This window comes from Lagopus leucura, unplaced genomic scaffold (genome assembly GCF_019238085.1).
Source record: "Lagopus leucura isolate 7727_CA_CO unplaced genomic scaffold, USGS_WTPT01 Super-Scaffold_100019, whole genome shotgun sequence".
NCBI classification, from domain to species: domain Eukaryota; kingdom Metazoa; phylum Chordata; class Aves; order Galliformes; family Phasianidae; genus Lagopus; species Lagopus leucura.
In genome coordinates, this window is record NW_024962273.1 from 85,340 (window position 1) to 106,290 (window position 20,951).

Here is a 20,951-nt window from a genome sequence, read left to right on the forward strand (position 1 = left end):
GAGGGAATCTGATACTACAATCAAAGTTTTATGCAGTACATAAAAGAAGTGCCGCTCTCTGTTCTGTTTTGTACAACAGATGTTGGTTCAGGACGGGAGTTTGTTACCTGGAAAAAAAATGCAGGAGCTGTTGTCATTGGGTGTTTAGCTGTGTCTTCTGTTGGTTGGCCCGTTGAAAAGTGCGTGTGTGTCTGCTGAACCTGGTGTTGTGGATGTTTGGAGGCTATTAGTCTCTGTAAGAAGAGTTTTCCAGTGTCTAATAGCAATTCTACGCCTAAAGAAGATAAAATCTTGGGTAAGGGTTCACAGAGGTGTAATAGTTTATTTGTCATCTCTAACATGTTCGTAGGCTAAACTTTTCTCCATTTTTATGGTTCTTTCATGGTTAGAACTCTTCCTGTTGGTTTTCTTCTCATGTTATGCCTGTAACATGTATATTCTGGTACATAGTAAATACATACACAGCAACGGAATGTCAAAGGGAAATTGGTGGGAAGGTTCACCCTCTGCTGCTATCCAACCTGCATCTACTTCTGATGTTGTGGGCCGTCATAATAAAATAGGAGGTGTTACTTTTAGTACAGCCCTCGTGTATGTGCTCTTCATACAGACCTGCTTGTATGTAACACTTTGTTTTTTCCCTCCTTCCTTATGCTGGCTTTTTCGTCACTTTCTCTCTTTCCCTCAGTTGTGTATTTCTGTGTGTCTGTGATGGTACATGTACGGTATTTGTGTATATGTTCTTGATTAACACGGATTCCCATGAAGTTTACTTTGTCTCTTGGCTTTCTGGCAAGTGATGCAGTATTCAAAATAACTGCTTTATATTTTCATCGATATTTTCATTTTATGCAAGTGGCAATGTGAATGCTAAAGTTCTTTCTTCCTATTCCATCTTTGATTGCTGTAGTTGATATGTATTTGCTCCAGAATCTTAGTCTCAATATAGCAGACAGTTTTGAAACAGAGGAAGAAATTAAAATCTATCCTAACGCATTAATGTGTTTTTTTCCTGTTCTTCAGCTCAAAGCTGATGATAACGAAAGTGTGAAACGGTGCTTCCTTCTGTAAAAGAAAAAATGATATTTCTTTTCACATTTTTATCTTCCACCGATTGTGATGTCAGGAGGAGGAACTGTTGTATTTTTCCTTACTGTTTCTCTCTTCCAATTATGCTAGCATGGCCATCAGAGTTGTCAGTCAGCATGTTCCATGGCCAGAGAATGGCCTTGACATCAATATTCTTATGCGTCAAATATATGGATGTGAAACGTGGTAGGTTATACGGAACAGCTGACGCCTTTTCTTATAAGTGTTTGGCTTATATCTGTGTAAGTGCTGAGTCAGAAAAAGTATGTCGTGTTTGTGGAAAGTGGCAGTCAATGAAAACTAATTACGTGATGTGAAAGCTTTTCAACATTTTTAGATGAGCTTTGCTGAAAGTTTATTTTTCACAAGTCTTGAGTCTTACTTTAAATTCCTAATCATAATGTAGGCTTTCTTGTTTCTGCTGACACCGTTGCTTTAATCCATCGTAACAGTGAAAGGTCCCAAACAGGAAAGGTTCATGACCCAACGGTTCCTAATGTGCTGGCAGAGCTCTGATGAGCCGTACAGCTTTTGATCTTTCAAGGAGAATTCTTAGAAGATCAGTCTAGGAGCATTGTCTAGTCAAGCTGTGTGAGGTGGTCAGCCATGTGAACAGTAAAAATAATGTTCATTCCTTTTTCACTCATAAACTTGATTTAGATTTGAGTGAGAAGAAAGTGATGCTACAGAGCTGGCACATTTTGTAGACAGTGCTTCACCTGACTAAACCAAAAGGCATTGAGAAGCTTAATTTGTAACTGTACCAAACTAAGTAGTCTATCGGATTAGGAATTAACCTTTATGTGGCCTCTTGCACTGAGAGACAAGTGAGTTCATTCTTCACATGGTTTATATACAGATCTTCAGCACTTGGAAATCAGTTTGCGTGGTTGTGTTAGTATTAGAATTATTAATATTATTTTTCAAATATTTGAAAATGGTAAACCAAGCAAATTTAAATTCATCAAGATGGTAGAGGGGTAGATAACAATTCCACGTCTAATTAGGAGTGTCTGTAGAAGGTGTTTTCTTGATCATTATCAGACAACTTTATCTATGTTTATGTAAGTGGATCACTATGCCTGGAGAACTGAAAAAAGAGAGAAGTCTCTGGCTGCATAGAAAAAATATTTTAATAAAAGAATGAGAATGGACTGCATGCCTCAGTCTTACAGTTTAGGACAGATTTATAGTCCTTGTGTGCAGTGTTCCGTCAGCTGGTGGTCTAACTCCTGTCTTTCATCTGTATTGGAGGTACAGTCTGACAACTGGAAAAAGACTGTATACAGAGAGCCGGAGTCATTTATTTGTATGTTTTTTAAAAGCCCATCGTTGGGTTTTTTTTCTTCATCCACACTAAATTGGCCTTTGCGGTTTACTATACTGTTGCCTTTCTTAACAGATTGTGGTTTTCTCATATATCCTATTAATCAGTTGAGAATAGTCAAGTGTTTTCTGTGGTGGACTTGTCCTGCTGTTTTGTAGGTTTGCTAAAGAGTCTCTTGTGGTTTGCAGATTCAGGCAGCACATAAATGGGAGGTTTTAAAAATGTTCAGTTCCTGAAACTGTCATATATTCCCATGGCTCTTGCCTTTTCAGTTGAATCATGCATTTTTTTGACTGATTTGTTTGCTCTAAATCCCTGCTTTGTATTATTGGCTCTTTAGAGTTCAGTTCATCCAAGTTGATAAAAGCCATTTTGAAATGATTTCTAAAAATATTTGATGTCTCAATTTACTTTCCCCAAGTTGCATATTCTAGGGGAAGAGCTTCTTTCTCTTCCTTTTGATTATTCAGAAGAAAATTGCCAAGTGTGTGATTGACATGTGTCAGACTTCAATTGGTATTGATGACTTTTCTGCTAAAACTTAAAAGTGTGTATCTCATCCTGCACAATGAAGCTTGCTTCAACTGTCTCAAATATTTATCTAAGTTTTAAGGGAGTAAGTGCTTCCGTCTTACCAGTATTCTGTCTACTAGATTTTCAAGAAATACTAGCTCTACTAATATGGTAACAGTGGGGTATTAAATCTAGATTAAAATTCCTTTATGCTACTTCATGATTCTTTTATAAAATCAGAACTTTGTTTGCTTTCCTGTCACAGAAAACGTCCACAGTAGACAGGTCTTGAATTACTGATGAAAACCAGAAAGCATAGAACTTGAAAACTCGGGTTCCATGAATCTATTTTGCTGTGTAACTGGGAGGAGCACCAGGTAAGTTTTTAGAAGAACAAACATTTTGTAGCATGTTTGCATTGGAGAAGAAAGAAAGCTGCAGTCATGAAAGAAAACTTCCCACATGATGGCTTGGTACAGAATTTTGCGATGTTTTCAGAATCTAAATTTTGATATCATTAAGTTCCCATTGCCAGAATGCAAACTAGTTATCCCAGTCTTGCATTAAACAAAAAAAAAACCAACAACAACAACAAAATGCAGAATGATAAGTAACAAAGGTGGGAATTGACCTCGCCCAGCCTTCCCACTTAATTCAAACCTTAATTAGGTCCCTTTATATGCTAATGTTAAATGCAGATATGTATTTTTTCAATTTTGTAAACATGGATATAATAATGCAGAAAAAAGGATTAGGTGACAGTGAAGTTGCCTTGTTAATAGTGAAATTTTCTTAAAAAAAATTACCTGTCCACAGTAACTGTCTACTTCCTACACAGGCACAGCTGTGTCTTTGCAGTGTCTTATGGCAGTCATTGAGGTGCTTCAGCTGTGTTGAGCTGATGATGGGAAACAGGACCGTGAAAGAAGTGTACAGTCTCCTCCTGCAGGCGCTCATTACCTTTTCTATTTTTTTTGCCAATCTTGTAAATATTCAGCTTCCACCATATCATGTTCACTATTGTGTTTTAGCTCAATCTTCCACTTCATGTAATATTTGTGTAGCCAAGGCACCTATTTACTTTGGACACTAGCATGAAAGCAAGTCTGTTTTCTTTTAATCGCAGTATTCTTTGGTATTAGATGCTTCTTGTGTTTCAAAAAGATAAATTTATAATTCGTGTTGTTTGTTTTTTAAACGGTTTATCTTTGAAACATCAGAAAACAGAAATCTGGAATCACAGAATCACAGAATTGTAGGGGTTGGAAGGGACCTCCAGAGATCATTGAGTCCAACCCCCCTGCCAAAGCAGGTTCCCTACAGCAGGTCGCACAGGTAGGCATCCAGGCAGGTCTTGAACATCTCCAGAGAAGGAGACTCCACCACCTCCCTGGGCAGCCTGTTCCAGTGCTCCGTCACCTCACTGTAAAGAAGTTCTTGTGCACATTGGTGCAGAACTTCCTGTGCTGCAGTTTCCAGCCGTTTCCCCTCGTCCTGTCTCCACTCACCACTGAAAAGAGTCTGGCCTCGCCATTCTGCCCCCCACACCTTAGATATTTATAGACCTGGATCAGGTCCCCTCTCAGTCTTTTCTTTTGAATTCTAATTTTATCCCAACTGTACAAATTTTTCTTGATCAGGTACAAATTTAATTTTGGGTAAAACAAACATGAGGATGGACTCGAGAGTAAGTAACAATTGCAAAGACATTTGCAGTAATTGGTGTGGCACTTAGTTATTACAGTTGATGTATGTATGCTGGTTATCCAGTTGCACAGCATTCTAAAAGTGTTGGCTGTAAGTCTTTAGAAACATCTGATAGGCAGCTCTAAATATATCAAGGTAGTCAAAACCCAGAGCTGTTATTTCTACCTCTCGTACTCAATGAAGGCTATCTAATCCATTTTCATTGAGATTACCAAAATTCTTGCTTTTCCAAATAGAAGTTTGAACAGTTTTTGAGGCAGCCCTGCTTTCAGATAATTGGTATTGTTTTCTATTATTCCTTACTTGGTCTCATTCTGAGATGTTTCTGGAAGGGGCGGCCGCGGTGCTGTGGTTGCATCCTAACTCTCTTTTGCATTGGGCTGGAAGCTTGTCCTGTTGCCAAGAGGAATGTGGGGTGAATTGATCTGATGAAAGATGGGTCTCTGTGTGTGAACAGGCTACAGGTTGCTTTACTGTAGTGCGTCTCAGTCTCCATTACAGCTGGCCATTGCAGAGCTGTGTTTTGGCATTACTGAGCATGCGAGTGTACTCAGACTAATTTTGATAGTGTCAGAACGGACTGTTCGTCAGAACATGAGAAGAGAAGAAGATGAGAAGAAGTATTTTCAAAATATTATGGTCAGTTAAAGTTTATAACTGGGTATAAGAATGTTTTTGGAAGGTAAAGAATCGGGCTTCTGAAAATGCGTACAGTGACTTTGAACAGCTAATGCTTGCTCTTGGAATAAATGCCACTTGTGCAGAGTCAAGAAGAAGAGGATTAGTTTTGAACTGGCTGCCTTAAGGGTTGCCAGTGATGTAAAGGCAGTAGTTATGCAGCTGCACTACTGGCTGAAGGAAAAAAAATGGGAAATAACTCAGTATTTAACTTGTGCAATGTTGTGTGCTGCGAGAAAATAGTTTCACTGTTAAGTCTACCTCAACCTTTTTTAAAAATCATCTAAGCAGTCAGTGGTAGTTGTGTGAATATAGCCAATTTATGGGAGCCTTCACTCTGTGACTCTTTCAAGTGGTGTGATCTGTTTTGTTTTTGACCTTGATTTTGAGGAGCCAGATGCCTTGCTATAATTTCAGGCTGCTTTGTATAAAGTGTACTCTGTATTTATGGCAACCCAGTTTGAGGTCACAGGGTACAGACTCTGTGGGCTTCGTGGTGTCTCTGTTCCTGCCCCCACGCATGTTTCTTGCGTTGTCTGACTTAATGTTCTTTGTGATATTAGTGCTCTACCTTTTCCCTACCACTTCCTCATATATTTGCACATAGTATGCGAGTGACTTATTAGATTTTGGAATGCAAACCAAAAAAATTACCATGCCACTTCCTGACAAACTCTTTTTTTGATCTGTCTTCAACCTGCAAGTATTTAGCGGTTTTGAGTCATTTGTGGGAGCACTGACCTCATATCACATTCTACAAGTCTCCTCCTGAGGAGCTGGGGCCCTGGATCCCATTCAGGGTTTGTTCCAGGCCTTCAGGAAGGCTTACATGCGCTGTGGCTTTGTGAGCTCAGCCAGCCTCCCTGCCTGGCTGTGCTGGTCAAGCATTGGAGTGGGTTGCTCAAGGAGGTGGAGGAATCCTTTGTATGTGGAGGGATTTAGGAAATGTGTGGACGTTTCATTAGGGGACATGGCTTAATGGAGGGGCTTTGTAGGTCAGGTTCAAGGTTGTACTTGATGGTCTTGAAGGTGTTTTCCAACCTAAATGATTCTATTAACTGTATTTGAACAGGCAGCAGGTTTTTTTCTCTTCTATAATTACTGAAGATGTACTGAAAAGTTGTCAACGGTTTACGGGCTGGTTCGGCCCAGTTCCGTGATGAGCAGAGGGATCCGCGGATCCGTGCCTCTGGAAAAGGGAAACAGGGGACCCCAAAATGATTAAAAACAGTGACAACGATCTGAGGAGAGACAAACTAATTTACTAAATATATTATCGGAATGCAAGATAATACACTATAATACAGTATAATCAGAATTGAAGCTAATAAATCAAATATAATGAGAGAGAGAGAGAATGTCAGAAAGGTGGATAGGCCTCACCACAGCACTGAGGTGAGATGCGCAGTCCATTTGAGCAGCAGGGAGATGGGAGCAGAGCCCACGATGAAGAGCAGGCTAGAAAGAGCAATCGGGGACCTTGCCAGGAGTTAAACCTCCTCTCCCTGACTGCAAGGTCCCCTGGGGAATGCAGTTCTTCTTCTCTTCTGGGCAGGTACCCAGGACTTGAGCATTAACAGTTAAACTCCCAGTGCCCCACATGATGTTATGATGTGGAATACTGAAAACCAAAAATCACAAAACCATGACAAAAGTATATTGCGCTATTTAAGGTCAGAGTGTAGTCAGTCTTTAGTGAAAGAAGGGTATGAAAATACAGATGTACTTGACTGAAGTATATTTTGCATTACACAGCGCAGTTGTTTGTTCAGAAGGGAGCTGTGTGCAATGCTTCATGCAGTACATGCAGTGGTCACAAAGTGACCTTACTTACCACATAGAGTCATGGGATCTTTTAGGACTTTTTGTACTTCATGAAGGAAAGTTCAGGGTTTCAGTCACCCAATAGAGTGGTTCAGAATGTAGAAAAATGCAGATTTTCTTAGTCTTTTCATCTATCAAATGCTTTTCTCCTGGTTCTTACAGGGCGTAGTTACTGTGTCAGATGCTCTTCCATTAGTTTCTTTCTTTTTTTCTGGTCCAGTACATTTTTTTGTGTTGTCAAAGCATGGCAGTAGAGTAGAGTAGAGAAGGGAAACAGTAATGTTTTGATCTCTCTTTGGCAGAACAAATGTGATTCCCTTCCCGCATAGTGTGATTGTGTTGCCCCAGCCATTAGATAAATGGTTTGTTCCTGGCTATCCTTTAACAAGGGAGAAAAATAAATGCTCTTTTCCCAGGAGGCCAAGGAGTGCTGCTCTACTGTAGTGGCCATAACAAATGGAAAAGCCATTGTTGGTTTCAATGCTCAACATGCTTACTGCTTGCAATTAAAAGTGGAAAATTAAAAAAATAAAAAGGAAAAAAAAGAAAAAGAAAAAGAAAAAGCTGGTGATATAATTATCTACTAGATTTAAATTATTACCTAGCTTATCTTCAGCTCCCTAAAAGATTAGTGTGCATGAAGAGAGCATCTACAAGCTTTGTACTGCCAATCACCTACTAGGTTTGTATTGCCAGTATGTGCAAAATTTCTCTGCTCTTATTACTTGGATTCCTTGGGGATAAAAGTAAACACTGGGAAACCCCAGCAATATTGGATTTTTGCTATTATGGCAGGTAATGCTTTCCTAAAATGTTTGTATTCCAAATGTTGCAACTGTTCTGTGCTGTACAGGAAATAGGAGGGGGGGAAAAAAAGAACAACTTTGTAGAAAAAATAACTTACATAGTAGAGGAAAGAAAGTTCAGGACGAAAGCAATTAAGTCTTCAAAAATTATTTTCAGTTTTAATTTTTCAGTGATATGTAGGGTGCTTGAACAGAATTTGAAATGCTTGTGCCGAAGAAAATCAGTAATGCGAAAAATATTGGTTCCATATAAACAAAGTTGTAAATGCCTATTGACTTTAGTAAGGCCAGAATTCTGTTTGCATTCTAAGACACCCAATCCTTTTTGCAATTCAGTAAGTTTAAAATGGGTACATACATGTTTGAACATCTCATTGCAACCTGCAAAGTATGATTACATAATACTTGGTTTAAAGTATTCTTGTTTTAATGGCTTCATGTTTGGGAATGTGCGATAGTTACAGTGTTTTCCGTACACTGGAAATTAGTTTTACAGTCTTCTTTTTTGAGAAATCTTAATGTTCTGTTTAATGTGTCTTTTTTTTTTAAATAATAAAAGTTACTTGATGAAGAGATGATTGTGCTGATTGTGAATTGTTTTCTGTTTTGCAGCTCACAGAACAGCGATGTCACAGAACTGAACGCATTTGTCGCAGTAAGTATGCCACAGCATTAAGCATTCTGCTAATTTTTTGGGAAGCATCAGCTACACATAGGGAAAAGGAAGATGTGTAGTGCTCGGTTCTGCATCTAGGTCCTGATTCAGCAAGGTGTAAAGTACTGGTTTAACTAAATCTCTTAGATATTTAGTCCACATATGTAATTCTGTGACTTCAGTTTTTACCATGGGGTAAGTCTTTAATCAGCACCATGATAGCACTATAGCAGTGAGCGATTACTTTAATGTAGGATTGAAATATAAATTTGACAGTATTATACTGTTTCAGAATGCCTCGAGTGGTTTTGACATCTGACTGTTCAGTTTAGAGAACATTTAAAATGAGTTGGGAGATTGTGCTAAAAGTTTTGATTCCAAAATCCGTTTTTGCAACCTGCAGAAATAATTTTGAATTCTCAAAGATTCATTGTGTTGTTTTGCAATATAAATGGTTATCATTTTTTACTCATAGATTATTGGACTATTAGGAAATGAAGAATTTTGCATTCATATTATTTTGCTTATTTTTTCACGGTAAAGAAACACGGTAAATTTGTGGTGTCTTAGTCATTTACTTTGGACAAACTTAATGGTGAAAACTAAAATAGATACAAAGAAACTTAAAGCCTGACTAGCTAGGCGTAGCTCAGAGTTGTAACTTTCAGACACATCTCTATACTGTCATTGTATTTACTGTCTGTCAGGTACACTGAGTAAGAGATGGAAATCTAATAGCTTTGAAATGATTTTTTGGGTTTATGATTTTGGTTCTCATCAAGTGAACCACCAATTCTTCATACACTTTCTATGACAATACACCCTGAAACGTAGAATCATAGAATCATGAAGTTGGAAACGACCTGCAAAATCATCTAATCCAACCATCCTCCCATCACCACTGCTACCACAAGCACTAAACTGTATTTCGTAGCCTCTGGAACACTGCCAGGAACGGCGACTCCAGCACCTCCCTGTGCAGGCATTCCAGTGCCTGACCACTCTCTGAGAGAAAAAGTTCTTCCTTATGTCTAAGCTACCTCTTCTGGTACAACTTGCGGCCATTTCCTGGGAGAAGAGGCCAAACCCCTCCTCATCACAGCCTCCCTTCAGGAAGCTGTAGAGTGCAATGAGGTCTCCTCTGAACCTCCTCTTCTCAAGAGTATCTTAGTGAAAAGATACTGTAAGTTCACATTCAGAGATTAGATACGTCAACTAACATGAGCCTTTATTGGATCCCTGAAAATACTGTGTGGTACGATAGAGTCATACATTTCAGTAGTGACATTAATGCAGCCATTCCAGATGTAACTTAACAGTCTGTAAATTTGCCCTGACAAGGTGGAAAAATAAATTCAGTATTTTTAAAATGTAGGTTTTAGATCACAGGCTCAGGCTTTGGAAGTACTTCTTCAAGTATGCAGTTCCATGTGTCACCACGTATGACTTGTTTTCATTTTGTATTTGGGAGAGTGTTAAGACCACCAGCATTTGCTGGCTTCAGAGAGTCAATAGATTTATATGGAAAGAATAATGTTATTAAACAGGAGGAAACAAATGATTTTAAAGGTGGAAAAAAAGGCATAAAACTTGTTGTAATACAGTAGTAGACTGACTGTTACTGTAGGGCATGCTAGTTTTAATGAGAAGGCTTTCTCTTCACAAAAACTGAAACCAGTGCTATCTTTGCTAACAGCAGATTCTCTATGGGGGTGTACTGAAGCTGGCATTTAATTAGAAGCTTCATATCTCAAGACTGCTACCTTCCTTTTACATGTTTGGTGAGAAGGTAGGATCTTAATAGCTTTAAAAAATCACCCTTATCTTAGCATATAGTTTTTCAAATCCCAACTTCTTGAATTATGACTTAGAAAGAAAAAAGAAAAAAATTGAGTCCTTTTTCTAGAGGAGATTGAGTCCCACTGAAAACGTGGATATATGAATATTGAAAGACAAACCTTGCTCGAGTTGAAAATTTGCTTCTGACTTTCTGAATACTTTATTAGGGCTTTTGTTAGGGCTCTTTTGGCCTTAGTAGTTTGGAGGTTATTACAAGTGTAGAGGCTGCTTTGAAGAACTGTTAGACGTACAGCTGTGGAATGAGAGCTGCTAGTTGGCTGCACTGTTTTTGTTGCGCTGGTGAACAATTGAGATGAATAGATGAATACTGAACAAAAGTGCCTTAGTAGAATGAGAGGAATGCTCCATAAAGAGTGAAGTTGACATGTGTAACATTTTTTTTCCTTCAGCAGTTTCACTGGGTAAGTACAGGAGGAATTTGTAGTTTTTCATCCATTCTCCTGTAGTCTTCCAGAATTCTAAGGAGATAATAGATGTGTGTCTCTAAATAAGCTAATTTTGAAGGCTGATTGTTTGTACGTGTTGCTCTGAAAATAATACCTCCTACTTATTTCGATGTGAACTACAATGGCTACAAAGATCACAATAACACTGATAGAACAAATTCTCAGGTGAAAAAGACTTATTCAACGTAGTTATCACCATTAGACATATGTTTTACCAGCAATGAATAAGGGTCTGCCTGCTGTGCTCTTAAAAATCTGCACCAGTGGAGGTGACCCACTGTTTCACAGCTGCTATGGTGACATTGTTGCTAGGAAAATGCTGCCATTTTTCATTGAGGGGCAGAATGTGCCAAAAACAGACTATGTGGTGGGAGTGATGTGACAGTCAAGTCAAAATTCAGTTTGTTGTGTACTCTTCAGTGTTCTGCTCCCCCCCCATTGTGGGGCCTGGTGTTACTGCGTTGCAGGAGAAAGGTTGTTTTCTGCTCTGCTCTGACTCTGAAAGTTGGAGCCTTCGGCTTAGTCAGTGTTGTGGTGCAGCGGTCAGAGTTGATGGTTTGTTTGGTTCCAGGAAGTCCAGAAAGATCCTCCCTTTCGTGTCCCAGAAGACAGCTGACATCACTTTACCTGCTGAAGGCTGCATCTTGAACTTTTCTTCAATAGGGAATTCACGTGTCACTGATTCATGGACTGCTGTTCTGACTTCAGCTTGTAGTAGTGACACCACCTGTTGTTACCAGTAATGGTGTAATCCAGATATTATCACCTTTGGCCTCATATTGATGTAATAGGTCCTGAAAAACTTGCTTATGAAGTTTTTTCTGTTCCTGTATGAGCACTTGTAGGACCCACCTGTTGCAGTTTTTTTTGATGTTCCAACATTGCCACCATCATTTCCAGTGCACTGAAGCTGATATTCAAACTCTATACTCTGTTCCCTGATTGTAATCTGCTAGTTGAGGTGATTGAGATGATTGAGACATTCTTCACTTTGTGGTGTGGCAGCTGTGTATGGCTGTCCAGAACATGGCTTGTCTTTAATATCACTGTCGCCACTGCTGTAATCCACCATCTATGTGCACCTATGAGCACCCTGTGCTCACATCCACTGTTTGTTCTCCACAAACATTCAGCAGGTGTCGATGAATGTCAGTGGTGTCATTTTTTCTGCATGGAGAAGATGAGTTGCACGCCTTTGCTTTGTCCTCACTTCCATGTTGGGCACCTTTTGTGGGACTGCCCTTCTGCTGCCATCTGAGGCACAGCAACGAAATGGCAAAGGGAAATTGGCGGGAAGGTTCACCCTCTGCTGCTATCCAACCTGCATCTACTTCTGATGTTGTGGGCCATCATAATAAAGTACGAGGTTTTACTTTTAGTGCAATCTCATGCCAACTCAGTGTGCAAATTTATTCTCCTTGTTTTATAGCAACTTGAGTGTATTATCAGTTCCCCCATGCCCTGTAATTGTTCTCAGATGCCTTCCAAGAAGGGAGCTTAAGGATTTAAATATGTAGCTGTAAATTTTTTTGTGTGTGTTTGCGTTTTTACATATTCAAAGATGCAGAGAATTATTGAAAGTGCCTTTGGTTATGAAAAGGAAATCTTAGTATTTTTATTCCCTTAAAACAAGCTGTTCTCGGTGCTTGTAGTAATGGTATTTGAGAAGCAGAAGTTTTTCCTTGGCAGTATAGATGGGTATGCATTTGGCAAGGTCTGAAAAAAAACCATACTTTCATCATACAACTAATACCTGCAGATTTAATTATATCTTTTTTTTAGTACAATAACAATTACCATAGACTGAGAAAGCAAGAATAATACGATATTCAGAGCCTATTTTTATGCCTGAAGTAACTATACTGGATTTAAGTAAAGGGTAGAAAACAATTACACCTTTTTTTCCTTTTTTTATATAATTAATTTTATAAACATGCTTCTAATTTAAAAAATTGAGATAAAAGTAGCTTGTTGCCAGTGAAGAATATATTTTATGTTGCTGAATCATCTGCAGATACAATTTTGAATTTCAACAACTGTAATTCTATATACATGTGTATGCTTGTGTGTGTTTTTAGATTTTGCTTCCAAGGAAAGACCTCAAACCACAATTTACTGAAGAAGGATTAAAAAATTGATGAAGAAAAATTACAGAATGAAGGCGAATTTCAAAGAAAGAACTCACAAGTTACACTTATGTTCAGAATATGTGGTTTTATTGCAGTTTTCTGGAGCATGATTTGAAATGAACACAAAACACTACTGACATAATTTTTGTAAAAGATTCTAGCAACTGTTTAAATGTAATGCTGAAAACCAGAATTAATAATGGCTATGCTGAAAGGGTTAAAAGGCAGATTCTGATTAAGTATTGTCATGATTAACATCTGTTAGGAGGAATAAGTGGTTTATTAAGCTTTACAATACAGATGGCAACTGAGGGAGTTCAGTTGTGAACTGACTTCTTTTGTAATATCACTGTATTGTTAAGACTTGCTGTGTTTCCTTGTAACAGAAGTAGTAGTTTGCACAAAAAACGTTTGTTGTTTACAGTTGCTTTAGAAGACTAAAAGCTGAGAGATCTTTCCAAGTAGAAAAGATGAGTTTTAACTTTGTCTGGTTTTTCTTTCAGAAAGTGCTTTTTGTCTTTTAAAACAAAATTTTCTCTGCTTATGGGAGATGGGAAATAATTATAATTAAACTTTGGAGCTCTAATGAGCTAAATCTAATTTAAATGCTTAGTTTAAAAAGTCTGCTATTTCTAGGATAATTTCCAGTTGCAAGTCAGTACAATGTTATATTTTGCAGTGGCATTCAGTGATTTTTCTCCTGGTAGCTAACCTGAGTGCTATTGCTGTTGTTATCGTGACAAAGCTGTTTTCAGTAGGGCTTTACCAACTCAGCACAGGCAAGGTTGTGAAAGTCCTGTCTGGACAAGGGTTACGGGTTCAAGGATGGAGGACAAGTATGGTTTTTGTGTGTGTTATTACAGCTCGTCATATTACTGTGAATTATTTGATTCTTCATTATATTCTCGAGATCATAAAAATTCTTAGATAAGAATCATTTTGCTTTTTTTTCTGATTTTTAAGGGAAGTAGTAAAGTCCTGTTTTAATAAAGAAAACTTGAAAACGTAGGATCTCAGGAATGTCAAAACTGAGAAAGTGAGTGGGATCCTTAAAGGAAGAAAAAAAAAAACAAGGAGCTCTTTTAACAACTGGAGGAGCTTAGATGAGTGATTTGTGAGAAACTGATGTGAAAACAGGAGAGCTTTTTTATCTTGGAGCAGCATGCTGATCAACATCCTTTCAGCCATGCGTGGATGATACAATGCCTTCCTTGCCTTATCCTCAGTTTTTATTGTGGCTTGTATCTTCCATTACTTGTGGAATTGTTATTCCAGAAACTAATTCTTTCAAACAATTTGTGAGTAATAATAACAGGACAGACAGGAGCAGTTGGTTAAAAAAAACCACGTTGCAGAAAGGTCAGTGGAGTTTTGGTAGACAGTGAGATGAGCATGAGTCAGCCATGCACCTTTGCAGCAAAGTTGGCCTGCTGTATCGTGGAATATGGTACAAATCGTGGTACAAATATAGGCAGCCGGCTGAGCAAAGTGACTCCTACCATCCCATTTTACCTCTCTGAGTCCACATCTCATCCTCACCAAGTTTGCAGATAGCACCAAGTTGGAGTGAAGTGTTCATCTGTCTGAGAATAGGAAGGCCCTTCAGAGGGATCTGGACAGGCTGAAAGATAGGCTGAGGCCAACAGTATGAGACTGAACAAGACCAAGTGCTGGGCGCTGCACTTTGGTAGCAGCAAAGCTGTGCAGTGCTGCAGGCTTGGGGTAGAGCGGATGGAAAGCTGCATGGATGAAAAGTACTTGGAGGTAGTAGCTGAGACAGTGACTGAATTTGAGCGAGCAGTGTGTGCAGATGGCCAGGAGGGCCAGTGGCATCTTGGTTTGTATCAGAAATAGTGCAGCCAGCAGGAGCAGGGAAGTGATTGTCCTTCTGTACTGGCACTGGTGAGGTGAGTGCTATGTTCAATTCTGGGTCCCTCCTCCAGAAGGATATTTGAGGCCAATGAAGCATGTTCAGAGAAGGGCAACAAAGCTGGTGAGGGATCTGGAGCACATTCCTATGGGATGTGACTGAGGGAATTGTTCAGTCTGGAGAAGAATTTCAGGGTAGACCTCATAGCCACCAACACTCCTGACAGGAGGCTGTGGCGAGGTGGGAGCTGGGCTCTGCTCCTGGGTTACAGCGATAGGATGAGAGGTGGTGGCCTCGCCTTGTGCCAGGGGATGGGAAGTTGGGAGTTAGGAAGTTTTTCTTGTCTTGTCAGGCACAGGCTGCCCAAGGAGATGGTGGAGTCACTGTTCCTGGAGATGTGGAGACTAAAGGACAGGGTTAGTGGGAATGGACTAGATGATCTCAGAGGTCTTTTCCAGTCTTAATGATTCTGTGATATAGAATGTTCCTGATTTTGGTCTTCGATATACAAGAGAGATAGTAGCATACGTTAAGTGGGCCATCAAGGACAGAGGACAAAACATTTTACAAATGGCTGAGAACTGAGTTTGTTCAGCCTTGAAGAGGGTAGGGAATCTGCTGTTATCTTCAACTGCATGAAAGGTGTTAGAGAAAAGGCAAGTCAGGTTCCTCTTGGAAGCAGAAAATGAAAGGAGAAAAGGCAAAAGGCAAGCTATATGAAAATGTGATTAGATAGCAAAGGAAAAATTGCTCAGAATGAAAATGATCAGAAGCTGAAATGAGGGTTCAGAGAGCCTGCAAAATTTATACATTGTTTTATTGGACAATGCTCTGAGCAATTTGATCTAATTTGAAAGTTAACCATGCTTTAAGGAGGAAGTTGGATCACATTGCCTCTAGAAATTGTTTAGAAGTTATTTCCAGTTCTCAAAATTTTTATGCCTCTTTCCATCTCTTAAACTATAAAAAGTTCCTGGTTTTTTGTTTCTTTCCTTTTTTTTTTTTTTTTTTTTTTTTTTTTTAACTTTTGTATCCCTAGGATTTTTAACAGAGAAAGAAAGTAGTAAAGAGGCAGTAACATCAAGGCATTAAGTCAGTGCTTCCTGGCAAGGAAGATATAATAGAAGACAACTGCAGTTGTAAGAAAGAAAGGTTTGGATTTCTAGCAGTGAGTGACTCCTGTTTTTTCCACTGCTCATTCATATCTTTGGTAAGATCTTTCCTCATGTGGGGCCGTCCATCAGATTTGGCAATGTCTAAATACATTATTCTGACTGTTTCCTTAGCTCTGCTGCATTGGCTTCTTTGTACTACCTCCTCTTAAAGGTGTGTTCTTCTGTTTTTCTCTTGGGCCAGCATTCCTTGATTTGGAGCCTCTGTCTTAAATTCGGATGCAGCATGGTACTTTTATTCATGTTTGACTCTTAGCTCCAACAACTGGGGAAGAATGAAGCGTAGGTCTGTATCTGTCTCGAGTCAAGCCTCTTACTTACTACAGCATCCTTGTACTGTTCAGTTTTCCAACCCGTTTTATCACTAGAAAAACAGAGCAATTAACTAGCAGTAATGAGGAGGGTGGGGGAAGTTGAATTGCAGATGAGATAAGAAACACCTGAAATGTATATCAGTAGCAGCTGGAGAGTGGAACGAGGGTTTTTTTTTGAGTGAGAGATATGATATGAGAGTGTCAGGTAAATACCTGTAAGTCATAAAATAAACATTCTGGTTGTGTGTCCATGAGTATCTATTCCTAGCACTTCTTAAACAAGAACAAAAGGTAATGCCAGAATTGCTTCAGCTCTGTCCTGCAATCTATCCCAGTTCTTCTGTGATTTAGCCAGGGAAAATCTGGGGGGTAGTATTTTGGGTGATTAGAAGACATCTTTTTCTGTATGAGGTTAGAAAACATTCGTGGCCTCAATTGAGTTTATGCTTTGAGTACTAAAAGCAGTGTGAACAAAGGTGAATGGGGGGCAGAGTGCAGATAGATTGGCAGAGAAATAAAACATGCAATTTGAGTGGCTGATGCTATTATGTGACAGGTAGAGGTAAAGACAATAGACAGTGGGAAGAAAGGATGTGAGTTAAGTTAAGCCTGTGCAATATGTACTTTACAGGGATTATGATGTAAGGTGTCATGACGTTGCTTGCAAGCTTTGTCTAGTGCTCACATGTTTTGCTACCATGTGTTTGCTGTATTGAAGATTCACACTGCAGTAGTGCACATGACACACGTGTGTGTGTGTATGGAACACTTTCACTGCAAAATCAGGCTGTGAATTTGGAGCTTTAACAATGACTTGGAGAACCAACATCTACCTGAATTTCAAGGCTCAAAAGATGCCAGCAAAGGAGTACTTCTGCTAAGTTAGCTTTCTGACAGGCCAGCTGACAGGATGTATGTTCAGCGGATTTAGCGTGATTTAGCGGAGGGTTGTTGGAGTCAGGGTAGTTTGGTTAGGGTGTGGTTGGACTTAGTAATCTTTAAGGTCTTTTCCAACCTGAGCAATTCTATGATTCTGTTCTTATGTTCTGTTCTTGTGTTTTGGAGTGTGTGTGTAAATAAAAAATAAATGAAAAGTCATTTTTATCTCTGGCTTTTCGTTCAGTGAGGCAAAGGCTCTTTCCTTCTTTGTTCCAACTCTAACCTGGGAATTTTTTTGATTGAAACCAGTTCGTATATAGGTTAGGAGATGTAGAGCTGATGTAGACAAATGTAGTTCTGTTGATTTCAGTTAAACTGCGATAGTTTATTCTGCACGATGGTCTCATAATAAGGATTTTATTAGATGGGTTTTGTTTATTTGGGAAAATCTAATTTGAGGTTGTGTGCATGTACGTTGTGTAAACACATTTTGAAATCAGATGCTTTTTAACTGATTTACATGTTCTGTTTGAATTTGAAGGATTTTCTTTTTAGTTTCTTCACAAGTAATTAATTTATTACAAGCATAACAACAGAAAGGGTGTATAATTAGGAGTTTTTATATCCTTGCACAATTCAGAGCAAGTAAAAATGGTGCGTTAGAGCATGGCTTAAATGCACGCCGGTTGACTAAAGCATGGGCTTAGAGCTTGTAGAAGGCTTATATGTGATCTGTTTCAGATGTATTACGGGGGGATGTCAAGGTGAAAGCAGACTTGCAAAATGGTTGGTATTCTGACTCCGAGGCTGTAAATGGCTCTGTGGCAGATGGAGTCTTTGTCAAGGAAGAAAAATGGCAGCTCTGGAAGATCATAGATGTTTTTGTTGGGTGGCTCAGCACACAGGCAGTTACTTTGTAGCATTCAGGATTTCCTCCTTTGTTTTAATAAATTGTCCTCTAATTTTATTCTCTATGAGTCGATAAATAGTAGTCACCGTAATTCAGTACAATCTGTGGTATTCCATTAGGAAAAAAAGGGTCAGCTTGTTTTATTACCAGATTTTAAATAAGCTTTGCAGGTTGTGTGCATGAAGCCCTAAAAATAGCTTTTCTCTTAGCGTGTAAAAAACAAAGACATACATGTGTGCATACAACTGCTAGTACAGCAAATAATATTAAAATAGCATTGTTAATTCTCTTGAATATGATTTTAAACCACAGAAAGAAAAGCAGTAGACTTTAGATTGTTTGTATTTTGTCTACATCTGTGTCATTTATCTCAGTAAAATACAGATTTTTGCTCTATATATTGAAGAATCTATTTCTGGTTAGTTTGGAGAAGATAAATATGGTTTATAATTCAGCCTCTTGTGAATTCATATTTTTCTTTGATAAATATTCATTTGTCTCTTAGCGCTGCACAGCATCTGATTCTGCATGCTGTTGCTGTGGTTTTGTTTGCATTCTAATCTTCACTTATATGTATGAGGTTAAGTATGTTCTTAGAGAAAAATGATTCACTTTTATCTGTAGAGTAACTGGTTTCTATACTGTCATTCCTATTAATTACATTTGTGGTAAGTTATGGAGATGAAGGTGGATGTTGTATGACATATGCCTGATTGCCGAGTGTAAACAGTTACATACTAGAATCACATTTCATGTGCACAGTAGATGTGGATATCTAAGAATATCTTTCTTTTCTCAGTTACTCATTTGAATAAATATAGAGAAATGTTAGAAGATGTGATCTTCTTATGGTCTATACATGCTGGACAGATTCCTAATAGATGTATTGATCTCACTTGAAGTAGAACATAGCCTCAAGAACCTACAACGTCTTGCAGAAAGAATGCTCAAGTGGTCAGTTGACCTATGCTAAAGGGTAATAAGTCAGCACTCAAAGTGCAAGCATTACACAGCTATCACCTGCCAGCAGCACTCTTTAGCCTACTTGACTAAAATTACAGAAAGCAGTTACTGTTCATCACAGATGAAAGTGACCCGGTACTTTGAAGGATCGAGGTTATTGTGTTGGAATCTCTCTCTTTCAGTGCCTGGAAGTTACACAGTATTTGCTGTTGAGGATAAACCCACTATAATTAACTGTGCCTTTGTCTATTTGAGATACAGCATACGTGGCTTTTATGCAGAAAGGCAAATGCTTTGTAATCAAAACTGAAGTACTTTTGATAATGTGTGATCCAAAATAGTCTTTATACATCTTTTAATTAGAACATGATAATGCACAGTTAAGGGTAATAACGCTTCTTATGACATGCACCTGGACGTTCCTTATCATATAGTAGTCTGTCTTTAAAAATGACAGAAATCAGGGAGAAATACAGTGATGTTATGTGCCTTCAGGTCTTATCACATAGGTGACTGCTAGTGGAAGTCTTACACTTTCTGTTACTTACTTTGTTTGTTATGTCAGCTAACCCAGTGATGTTCTTCCTGGGCTGTGAGGCGATGAGCTGATATGGCTGGTTTCAGAGGCACTTCTGCCTGTTTGCCTGTTTTCAGATGTTTTATCATTTCATTATTTCTCCTCAATTTTTCTTGGTTTCTTGTACTTTTTTGCGTTTGTAAGCCTACAAGGACTATTCCAGGGGAGCTCTTGATGCTATCTGTGCAGCTTTTGGTATGCTAACAGTGACAAACTGGCTGTTTGTCTTTATGGAATTGGAGTTTTGGAGTGTTTGTTGTTTTTCCCTTTTTTCAACCAACCAAACCGGACAGCGAGGTTTTGTGGTGTTTTTTTTTTAGTTATGGATATGACTTTGGATATGACTTTAGTTATAGATATGACTTATTGAGAAAAATGCTAACTTGATAGTAGCATGATGGTATCAATATATTTATTGTTTGTACTGTTTCAGTTAAAACACTGGAAAATGAGAACAGTGAAATAGATCGGTGGAATATATACTAATTTACATAGTATTTGAGTAAATTCAAAACAGTTCTGATAGTCTTGGATCTGGTGGTGTGAATAGGTTGCTTTGTATCTATGAAGTATAAAGCAGCTTTTATCCACGGAACCAAAATACCATGATAGTACCAACAGAGAAAAATGTCTTTTGTTGTGTTTTAATCTTTCTGTGGTCAGCTCTGAATAAATAATTGCATCCAGCATTCATCTCTTTTCACTAACTTGTTTTGCTTAACTGGTATGTACAGTCTGTGCTTATATGCACTGTTGCTGAACTTGTTGGATTGTTTTACTTGTTTGCATGATAATTTTGCATTCTGCAACTGTTCGTGCAGAGCAGTTGAATCTCTGTTCGTGTCAGAATTCCAACTTCTGTTCATGTTTAATCATTACATTAATACAAAAGAAATTTTTAAAAACTTGTGTTCCTCCATGCATTACTTGGTATACAGCTCTAGCTGCTCCAAGGGAACACCCACTTTGTATCAGATATTCCTGCAGTTTTAGCTAGAAGTAAAACTCCTTTGTCTCTTCAGCATCCATTGATTTTTCTTTCAAGAGTGCATTAACAGTGATGTTAGAATCCATGCAATTAGCATCTGTGCTGAGCAAAATAAATAAATAAATAAATAAATAAATAAATTGTTAAATGAAAAGTGCTACACATAGTATTAACAAAATACTTTATTGTGTTGCTGTACAGGAAGCAGTGAAACAAGGAAGACAAAGTAGTGAAAGGTTGAGGA

General features: G+C 38.5%; 1 protein-coding gene across 15 annotated transcripts in view; it reads left to right on the top strand.

The window, feature by feature from the left end:
- BAZ2B (bromodomain adjacent to zinc finger domain 2B) overlaps positions 1-20,951 on the top strand; it is a 100,565-nt gene that overhangs the window by 18,252 nt on the left and 61,362 nt on the right. For 14 of the 15 annotated variants that reach the window (XM_042877690.1, XM_042877698.1, XM_042877692.1 and 11 more), the window contains exon 2: positions 8,557-8,599. The gene's annotated coding sequence lies outside the window, so the exon portion shown is untranslated. Of the gene's footprint in view, positions 1-3,259; positions 3,307-8,556; positions 8,600-20,951 lie in introns of those variants that run through there. The other variant, XM_042877691.1, reaches the window with a different exon arrangement.